Source organism: Cynocephalus volans, chromosome 1, assembly GCF_027409185.1.
Source record: "Cynocephalus volans isolate mCynVol1 chromosome 1, mCynVol1.pri, whole genome shotgun sequence".
NCBI classification, from domain to species: Eukaryota; Metazoa; Chordata; class Mammalia; order Dermoptera; family Cynocephalidae; genus Cynocephalus; species Cynocephalus volans.
The window spans coordinates 113511966-113521833 of record NC_084460.1 but is presented as its reverse complement, the minus strand read 5'-3'; positions in this window follow the sequence as shown (position 1 = coordinate 113521833).

Sequence of the window (9868 nt, the reverse complement as noted above, 5' to 3'; positions counted from 1 at the left end):
AAACAGGGCTAATGATTTAGCAGTTGGATTTTGCCTAAGACATTAGTGAAAGTCAGAAGAGAAGCAACCAGAATTTATTTTTAAGAGACTTGGCGTTTATACATCAGTGCAAGTCTAATCAAAGTACATGCTTGGTGTGTGGTTGGGTGGTTTATTTTGGGGGGTGGGGCAGGAAGTTTGGGATAGGATGTAGACAGGTGGGTAGGCCTCGCAGAAAAAGTTTATTTTCACAGAAACTTTTGTGACAACAGTCTCTTAACAAATATCACAGGTTACCATTTTCATTTGATGTCTAAAAAATAATAACTATATTAAGTATTGTGCAAGGTTCTGGAGACATTGTTAGTATTTTTGAAAATACTGGAGTTTTCACCAGTTTTTCTTTGGAATAGCACATGGTTAATAGAAATTGCTCTGACCTCCAGACAGAGACTGAAATTTCTGTAGCAAGTACTCTTTAGGATCCACTGAAAACTACTGTGAATAATAAAATAATAATACTAATTTGACTTTTATGATTATCATGACACTTAAAAACAAAATTTAAGGGCTGGCCAGTTAGCTCAGTTGGTTAAAGTGTGGTGTTATAGCACCAAGGTCAAGGGTTCAGATCCCACTACCAGCCAGCCGTCAAAAAATAAACTAAAAAAGAAATTTAAGATATACTTGTGTTCCTTTTTTGTTACCGATCTCTGAAAACTTTTGCCTACATCTTAGTTCTTTGATAGATCCTTAAAATTCTATTTAAGCTCGGTGTCTCAGATCTTTATTCTAATAAAACTGATTTTTTCCCCTTCCCTTGTTAAAAAGTGTTCATTTTTTAAAAGAGGTTTTTCTTATTGCTAAAAGGTATGGCTCTTTCTTTGAGCAACCACCAGAGGGCATAAAAGCCTGTCTATGATTCCAGGCCATTAGTTAGATTTGATTTAATGGCTAAATGAAATGATGAAGCTGGGTTACATTATCAGATTTTTGACAAACCCTTGCAGAACAGAATAACACTGATGTTCAAATTTTCAAAGAAAAATCTGGTACTTTAGCTCATATTGCTTACAATGAAACTGAGTATCAGGAGCAATGCCTGCCATCAGAAGACTCTAGAAAATTTGAAATATACTCCACCTTCTGAGGATGAGACATTTGAGACTGAGTTGCCTGCAAAGGCAAGCTAATTTGCGAATATGGTGCCCATGTGGTATGCAGTATCTACACCACTGACGCTGTGGGTCTAGCCTATTTCCTTTTTACCTGACCAGAAATTCTCCTTTAATTTTCAGCTTCACAGTTCCAAATTTGTTTCATTTGTGTCAGGAGTACAACTTTTATAAAAGACAACTTCAAAATTCAATATCTTCCACGGAAATGAAATAGTGATAGGACTGAATAGTATTCATGTGGACAATGAAATGAAACTCACCCAGAATATTATATTTAATGCAAAATTGAAATACTTCAGAACTGTGTAAAGAAAATAAGACAATGAAAATGTGTTTGCTATAAGACCTCACACTCAATACAGAATGATATAAAAAAAAATCAGAACAAAGACAGGGAGTAGAATATACTGTCAAAGAAATCTTACTTTTAAATTCATTCTGCTTTGTGATTTTGTACAAAGTAACTTCATGCAGCCATTTTATTTTTCTATATTAGATCCTGGCAAAATGGTATCATTTTTATGTTATTTTACCAACTATCGTTCTGGGAAAATGAAATAAAAGTAGTGCCCCCTTACATAATGAAATTATTTGGTGATAAATAAAATGTAATTTATACTTGTGCTTTTGGGAAATAGTTATTTTCCCCCCTCTAAAATTATGCCAGTCTATACCTATGATCTTATTCATGTGAAAAATAATATATATCAATAAAGATGCCAGATTTTTACATTATTAAGATCAAAAATGGTAATTATTCAAAAGTACTGAAATTTTCAATGAATGTAGCTTGCTTAATTTATTATCATGTTTGTTGGGGAGGGTTTACTCTTTGGAAAATCTGTTTATGGGATGTAATAAGCAAAACTAATATAACTTCCCTTTCTGTAGTAATTAATATAATGTCTCTCTTTATGTTTAATAAATAGCCAAGGTTTCTGTTTCTCCGTTGAATAGAAGAACTGACCATGCAAAATGAAGTTACCTGCCAATTCAGATTATTCTTTTATGTATCTAAATCTAGGTAAATTTATAATATTAAGTAGTCTCAAGCACCACTGATGAATTGTCTTTTACGTTTAGCAAGGCTGGAGCTATTATCTTCTTGAAGGGTGTTGAGGGACACAAAATAAGAAAGCCTAAGGATTTATTAGAAATAATCAGTGGACAATTGTATGCTTACCTGATATCCTGTGGGATGCTTACCACCTGTGACCATATGAATACTACATGAGGAGAGTCGGTAGAAGAAATGGGATGCCAATCTCTTGAGAGTGCTGAAACATTGCTGGAAGGCCAAGCATCTTTGGAAATATAAGGATTTTTTTTTCTTTAGGGAGAATATTCAGTTGAAAGGAATACTTTGATAAGCTGCTAAAAGCAAGGGGCAGCCACCCAAGGGGCACACTCAGGTCAGATAACAATAAATGGTCATAAAAAGGGTGAGTGTGTAACTGCAGGCTTTTGAGTCATACATGTTTGGAATTAACATTAAACTATATAAGGCTTTGGAAGAGAATTTGTTTAATATATGTGTGTATATATATATACATATTTATTTGTATTATAATTTTATTAGCATTAAAAGGGGATTTCATTGCGAAGGCAACAAGAATCGTCATACTCTCAGAACAGCCATTACTGAAACATTAATGAAACATTAATTCATGTGATTAAGTCTCCCCTGTGCTTTTAGCTTCCCCATTTTTGTTCCCCCAAACTGTAATTTTTTTTGTTTTCCCATTTTTATTTTGTCTGTTTTCAGCAAGGTTTATTAACTGCTTCACTTTCTGCCATATTAACTCAGTTTATTTTGTTTCTATTTACAAATTTGAACACTTTCCCACCTATAAATTGAGTCCTGACTTCTTACCCTAATCAATATCTCCCATTCAATAGCTTTAGGAAACAAAGGCATTGTGTAACGTTTATTTTAATGAGCAAAAAGAAAATTACCTTTTGCTACTAGGGCGTTTCTGAACCTCTTACCCTAACTACCTGGGTTACGTAGGTTTAGCTTTGCCTTCACAACTTAACTGAGAAAACACCAAAAAAATTTGATGATTTCATCCATCCTCCCAGTTTTCCACCTACATCCAGTCCGTCCCCAGCAGACTCAGGATGACAATTGAAGGGTCCATGTATACTTTCCTTTATCTCCCTTTATTTGTATAAGGCTTTATCACAAAAGCATCCCTTTTACTTGCTTTTTACATCCATTTTCCTTTTCAACTCCAATTTTGTTTTTCCCCCTAATTATGGTCAACAAAATTTAACCTGTAGTTTTATGAAGGCAGCCTAAGTTTTGCAACGAAAACCTTATAGTATTTTGCATTGTTTAAAAGTCCCCCAAACCTTGACATAAACCGAGATTAAAGAATTTACAATTATAGTATTTTAAGTAAAAATTTACCTTAAAATGCTTATTTTACTTAAAGTTACAATATTTTACTTAGGAGTTGTAGCAACTTTAAAATGTGAACCACTTAGTTTTTAAATTTTGAATTCAATTGGAAAGAACTTTTTTCATACAACCGTAATAAAGCAGACACCATGAAAATTGATTTTAAGGAATTGTTAATTGTTATTATTATTGACTGTGATAATTGTATTGTGACTATATTGCTGAAGTCCTTATCTGTTATATATAACATATATATAATGAAGTTTTTGTGAGAGAAATAATATGATTTCTGAGATCCATTTGAAATAATCAAATAAATATTCTTATTTTGTTTTTTGGCTCCAGGTAAAGCCTATAAGTTGAATTTGAGCATTTGTTCATTTTATACTTGCTAACTCTAATCCTAGCAGTAAAATTTAATAAACTATATTACCTTTTGCTTAGAGTATATTTTATTGTAAGAATAATACATGGATTAATCCACTGTATACCAAAATTCAGTCACTCTGAAAAAAAAAATTCAGTCAAACTGAAAATCACTTTTACTTATTTTTATTTAATGTTTTTTTTTTTTAAATCAACTCAGTTTCAAACTTAAATATATTTTAAATGGAGGCTTTAAGTATCATAAATTAAAAAAACTGACATCTTTTTCAAATTCCCATAAAAATAAATAGATGGCTATAAAATAAAAATATTCCATGTACCACCTAAAAATATTTTAAATATTATTGGTAGTAAGTATGCCAATCTTTAAGAAGCTCATTAATATAAGCTTTGCAATTGGGGATATGACATGGCATGCGCTTAAAACAAAACAAAACAAATAGTAATTTCCATTTTAAGAAATACAGAAATACATGTTCAAAACACTAGTGAATATAGAAAAGTTTGCTCAATTGAACTCAATTTAATTAAACAAATGCAAATCAAAACAATAATGTGATAAAATTTTTACCTATAAGATTGGCAACAGTATTTGAGATTGCTAATATTTTGTGCTGGCAAAATTGTGGGAATACAAGCACTTTTATACACTGTTGCTGGAAGGATAAATTAATACAATTTTTTAAGGCCAATTTGGCTCTACATATCAAAAATCATAATGCACATTTACATAAATTCAGCATTTACATTGATTCTAAACACAAAAATTAATTCTACAGCTATAATGCTATATAAGAAGGAAAAGTTGTTTAGAAAAGATATTCATTGTGACTTTGCTTATAATAGCAAAAACTGGCAACAATGGAGATGTTTAAGGGAACAGTTTGAATAAATAAGTAAACATGTACATGAACTATGCAGACATTAAGAAGAATGAGGTGATATGGAAAAAAGTCAATAAATATTTAATTGCTAATTTTATTTTCAAAGAGAAAATGTGGAGTGGCAGTATGGGGTATATGTTTTCAAAAGATCTACATATGCCATAAGTTGAAAGTTTTTCTTTAAAAGGATACAAAAAATTGGTTTTAGGCGCACCTCTTGGGAGAAGGATGTCGGGGAACATCATGGGGATAGGTAAGAAAGACATTGCTTAATATTGGCATTTCTGTACTGTTAATTTTTAAAAACCTAATGCATGTATAGCTTTTTTAACCATGTTAACAGAGATTCTGGGTGCTGGGATAATTGGTGTGATATGTTTGTTTTCTTCTTTATCCTTTTCTATTTTAAACAAATGAATATCATTTCAGAAAATTCTTAAAATGACTAAATCATCAGCTTTTTTGAATGGAAACATAGGGTACCAATACTGGATTGTGTATAATATTGTTTTACAGTTCACTAATACATATCAGGGACCAACATTATGCACCTAACAGCAATTATTTCTGAGCTCACAGCTGCAGAACCTGCTCCAGGAATGAATGTTCTACCGAATTCCCAGCTTATCCCCTTACAATGATTTTAGAACTACACTCTTCAGCATGAGAATGTTGAGATAGAAACAAAATTTTAAAAAATAATAAAAAAAATTGAAAGAAGATTAAAGTGTAAAAGAGAGGGTATGGTAAGAAGATTAATTTGGGAATCAGAATTATCTCTGTGATGCTGAAATCTGGCTTAATAAACACTTTGCTACATATTTACTGCAGCAAATACAATTATTCCTTGAACAACAGGGGTTTGTTGTTGGAGGGACAACCTTTGCTACATGGGGCTCCTCAGGGCCTGCTGTGGGATGTCAGTATCTGCGGATTTTGGTATAGGTAGGGGTCCTGGAACCAATCCCCCGCAGATACGGAGGGATATCTGTGTATTGGGTTGTACTTTTCAAGGAAGACATTGAAGGCTTTTTAGCAAGCATCCTCACCTCAATTTTCCTACCTTGGAAAAAGGAAAAAATGCTATCTTCTCATGGTTTTCATTGTACTTTGTGACTACTGAAGTCCCCTTCTCCCAAATATACTCTGGGAACATGAAACTCCTTGTAATTTTTAAAACATTAATTGCTCTCTCTTGATTGTATTTCTTCTTGTATGTTCTTTTTGCATATAATTCTTTCCCTTTACTGTTTCGAAAATGTCTATAATTTTTCTCTACTCAACTGAGTATCTCCTCCTCTGTGAAACATTCCCTGACTCCACAAGCAGACGTAGAGATAGCTTTTTAATGGCATTTCCTATATATCCACATTACAAGAATTATTTTACTGCACTCTTGTTTTTAATGTCTTTATCCTGTCTATGCCTTCGGCTGCTTGAAAACAGAGAGATGGCATTTTCAAAAAAACTGCACAAATGCATTCATGAGTAAAGGAAGAAACAATCCAACAAACAAATAAATCACATGAAATAGATGTTTAGCTATTCCAGGCCAGGGGATTATTGCCATTTGTTTACTCATTATTCAAAAATATGTGTTAAGGGCCTACTGTGCATCAGGCACTGTGCCAGGTACTGGGAATAGAGCAGTGCACAAGGCCAAAAATATTTTGGCCTCTTGGAGCTTGCCATGTCACAGGAAATTGAGCTATAGAAAATGAAACTATGCTCATAAGTGAGTTCAATGGCGGCAATGAAAAGAGAGCCCTTGGAAGTTAGGGACATACCAATAGGTAACCCACCTAGAGGGGGGTGAGAGAAAGTCTCCCTGAAGAAGTGATATGTTACTGGAGATAGGAAGGATGTTGCAGGAGAAATTGACAAAGGGAGAAGGCGTTCCAGGGCTAGAGGCAAGAGGAGCATGGGGCCTTTGAGGCAGAGAAAGAAACGCAGTCTGGTTGAAAGGTGATGAATAAGAGAGAGAGTGGGGAAAGGAGAGGTAGGAAGGGTACTCAGAGACCAACGCATGGTCAGCCAAAAAAAAATCACTACAATTTTTGTTACTTTATCTAGAAAAATAAGATGGCAAGCATGGATTGGAGGAAGGTAAAGAAGAGTTTGTTGTAATCATCCAGAAGAGAGAAGACAATTTAGGCTAGGATGAAGGTAATGGCTTGGACTAAGAGAATGACTTAGAGGGCTTATAATGAGTTGAAATCTGTAGCAGTTAATGTTTGGCTGGCTGTGGAAATGAAGGTAATGAGTGAGTCCAAGACAACGTTCGATTTTACTACTAAGCGTAAAACACCTGGTATGTAGCACACAGAATGGCGTGTTTTTAAATTAATTAACAGCAGATTATTCATAGACTTAAGACATAATATTATTGTATATGACACCATTATTTTTAGAAAAGCCTTTATATTATTTTTATCATGTTGTTATTAAAAATAATTGAAACAGCAAGCACCTTTGTAGAATAAGTTAAACAAAATGACCTCAAAAATTTATTCTAGGACTAAATCATTATTATTTTATTCTTCTAAATCATTAATGTAGTGCTTCTCTTCTCACTAATTTTTTTGTTTTATGTTTTAAAAAAATTTTGGAAGAAAATAGTTACATTCCTGAATATTACTCTCTCTCTCTGTGTGTGTGTGTGTGTGTGTGTGTGTGTGTGTGTGTGTGTGTGAATTTCTAGTTCTATGGGAGAATTAGTTAAGAGACTGTGTGGTACTTTGATTCACACTTCTGTGATCACTTCTCTTGAAAGTGAGGGTGAAATGAAAGTAGAGGATGTGAATAATTAAATCAGTCAGTGTCCTATCTATGGCGGACTGCTTCATAAATAAGCTAGTAATCTAGATAATATTCTGTCCCTTCTATAATTTTTTACAATTATTTGCATTATTAGAAAATTTTAAACAATATCCCCATCCTTTTTTATTTCTTTCTATATTTTGTATTTTTATATGTTATCTAATTTCCTTGTGAAGAGAAACTAAAAAGAAGTCAGTTATCTTAAAATTTACTGGTTTGAATAATTGCCAAATTAAGAATAACCTTGGAATTATTTTCAGGACCTCAGTTCAGTTTTCTGTGAAAAAATGCTAAACAAAGTATTGTTATTCTTATAAGAAGTTTGTTAAAGCCAATACATCTACTCATAGGAGGTACATATACATAGGAGACATGTATTTTTCCACAACCCTGTCATCTGCAAATTAAAGGCTGGCTATGAAAATCATTCATTTTATTCTTTAAAATAAATTTATTCAAAAGCACTTGAGTTCATACTTAAGTTGAGCAGCAAATTTGATTGCCAAATTGAGTAGGTGGTAGAAATTCCTACTGTACTTAAAAAGAAACAGTTATTCATGAAATATTGAGTCTGTATGACATCCCAGGCCCCCATGAAATACAACCTATATTCAAAGGAAGGAAACTCTGGAGATAAAAGAAATACTCTTCAACATTATACTCTAAATGCTCTACTTGATTTTAATCTCAAAAAGTACATTTGTTTGTGAACTAGCTACTGGTCATTAGATTTTCATCCAGTATATTTGAAATTTTTAAAGTTCACGGTACTAAAAACAAGAAAATTATATGATGAAGAATATAATTAGAAAGCTGTAAGTTGTACTATCTAATCCCTTGTGTAGAAATCACCTTTATTCATTATTTTTCTTAAAGTGGTTTCTAAAGTTGTGTCAGTTAACTGGGGTTATGCAAGCTGTAGAGGAATCACCTAAAATGTGTGCGAAAAATAACCTCTGAAGTTCTGGCATAGTATTGTTTCTTGATCTAGATGCTGATTACATAGTGTGTTTGGTTTGTAAAAAGTTGTCAAATTATACATTTATGATTTGTGTACTTTTCTGCATGTGTGTTATACTTAAAGTTTTCACATAATAAAATATAATGGACCCCTAAAATACACAGTTTAGTAGAAACCAGAAAAGAATATCATCATAAATCTGGGTAGACAAAAATTTTTAATCAGGACACAAAAAATGATAAACAAAAAGAAAAAAAAATAATAAACTGAACTACACTAAAAAAAAACTCTTCAGAAAATACCATTAATAGAGTGAAAATACAATTCACAAACTAGGCGAAGATATTTGCAAACATATCTTGGACAAAAGACTCAAAAAATATGTAAAGAATAGCTACAAATCAGTAAGAAAAAGATAGACAACCCAATAGAAAAAAATGGCAAAGAAATTGAACATGAAATTCACTAAATAGAATATCCAAATGGCTAATAAACATAAAATGCAGGACTTTCAGCATTTCAACAGTAAGATTACTGAAAAAAAAATATTGATAGGGCTATGTCAAGAAAATACAGGAGCTATCTAAAAGAGGCCCCCAGTGACCAAAAATTTACTAATTTGAGTATCAGAATTGGATTAAAACACATTGAATCAAAGAAAATCTGTGAGTTCATAGTCATGCTCAAAATTGAAAAATACTGAAAAATTGTACTTGTCACTCTTGAGTTAATTGTATGCTTTCCCAGGAACATCCTGGCAATTATTAATGGTACCCACTCTTACTCCTAATAGAGTACCAGTTTGGATGATAAGTTATAAATCATCCCACTGATAATAAAGCTCCTTAGTTTGTATTAGTAAATTGGTGAATAAAGGGAAAGAATTGAACAGAGAGACAATATATCACAAAATAAAGTTGTGATAAAAATAAAAATAAAAAACAAGGTTGAGAAAAAAAGTACAGCACAAATTAAGTTTTAAAACACATAGAATAATCATTAAATAACTAGTACACATGATCTACAAATTATTTTTTAAATGCCAATAAGAGTTAATCATATCCACGAGTTAATGGTGAATCAATTGCTATTCATTGTGAGATTAGGTTGGAATTGCTCTAGAAAATACTGTTAAAGAGATTCTGTGTGAAGTCATAAACAAATTCTGAACATCAGTACATGTACTAGGGTTTCATCATCTCATTTCACATTGTTCTTAGCTTTTAAAATTTCAAACACTTCTTTTGGGGTCTTC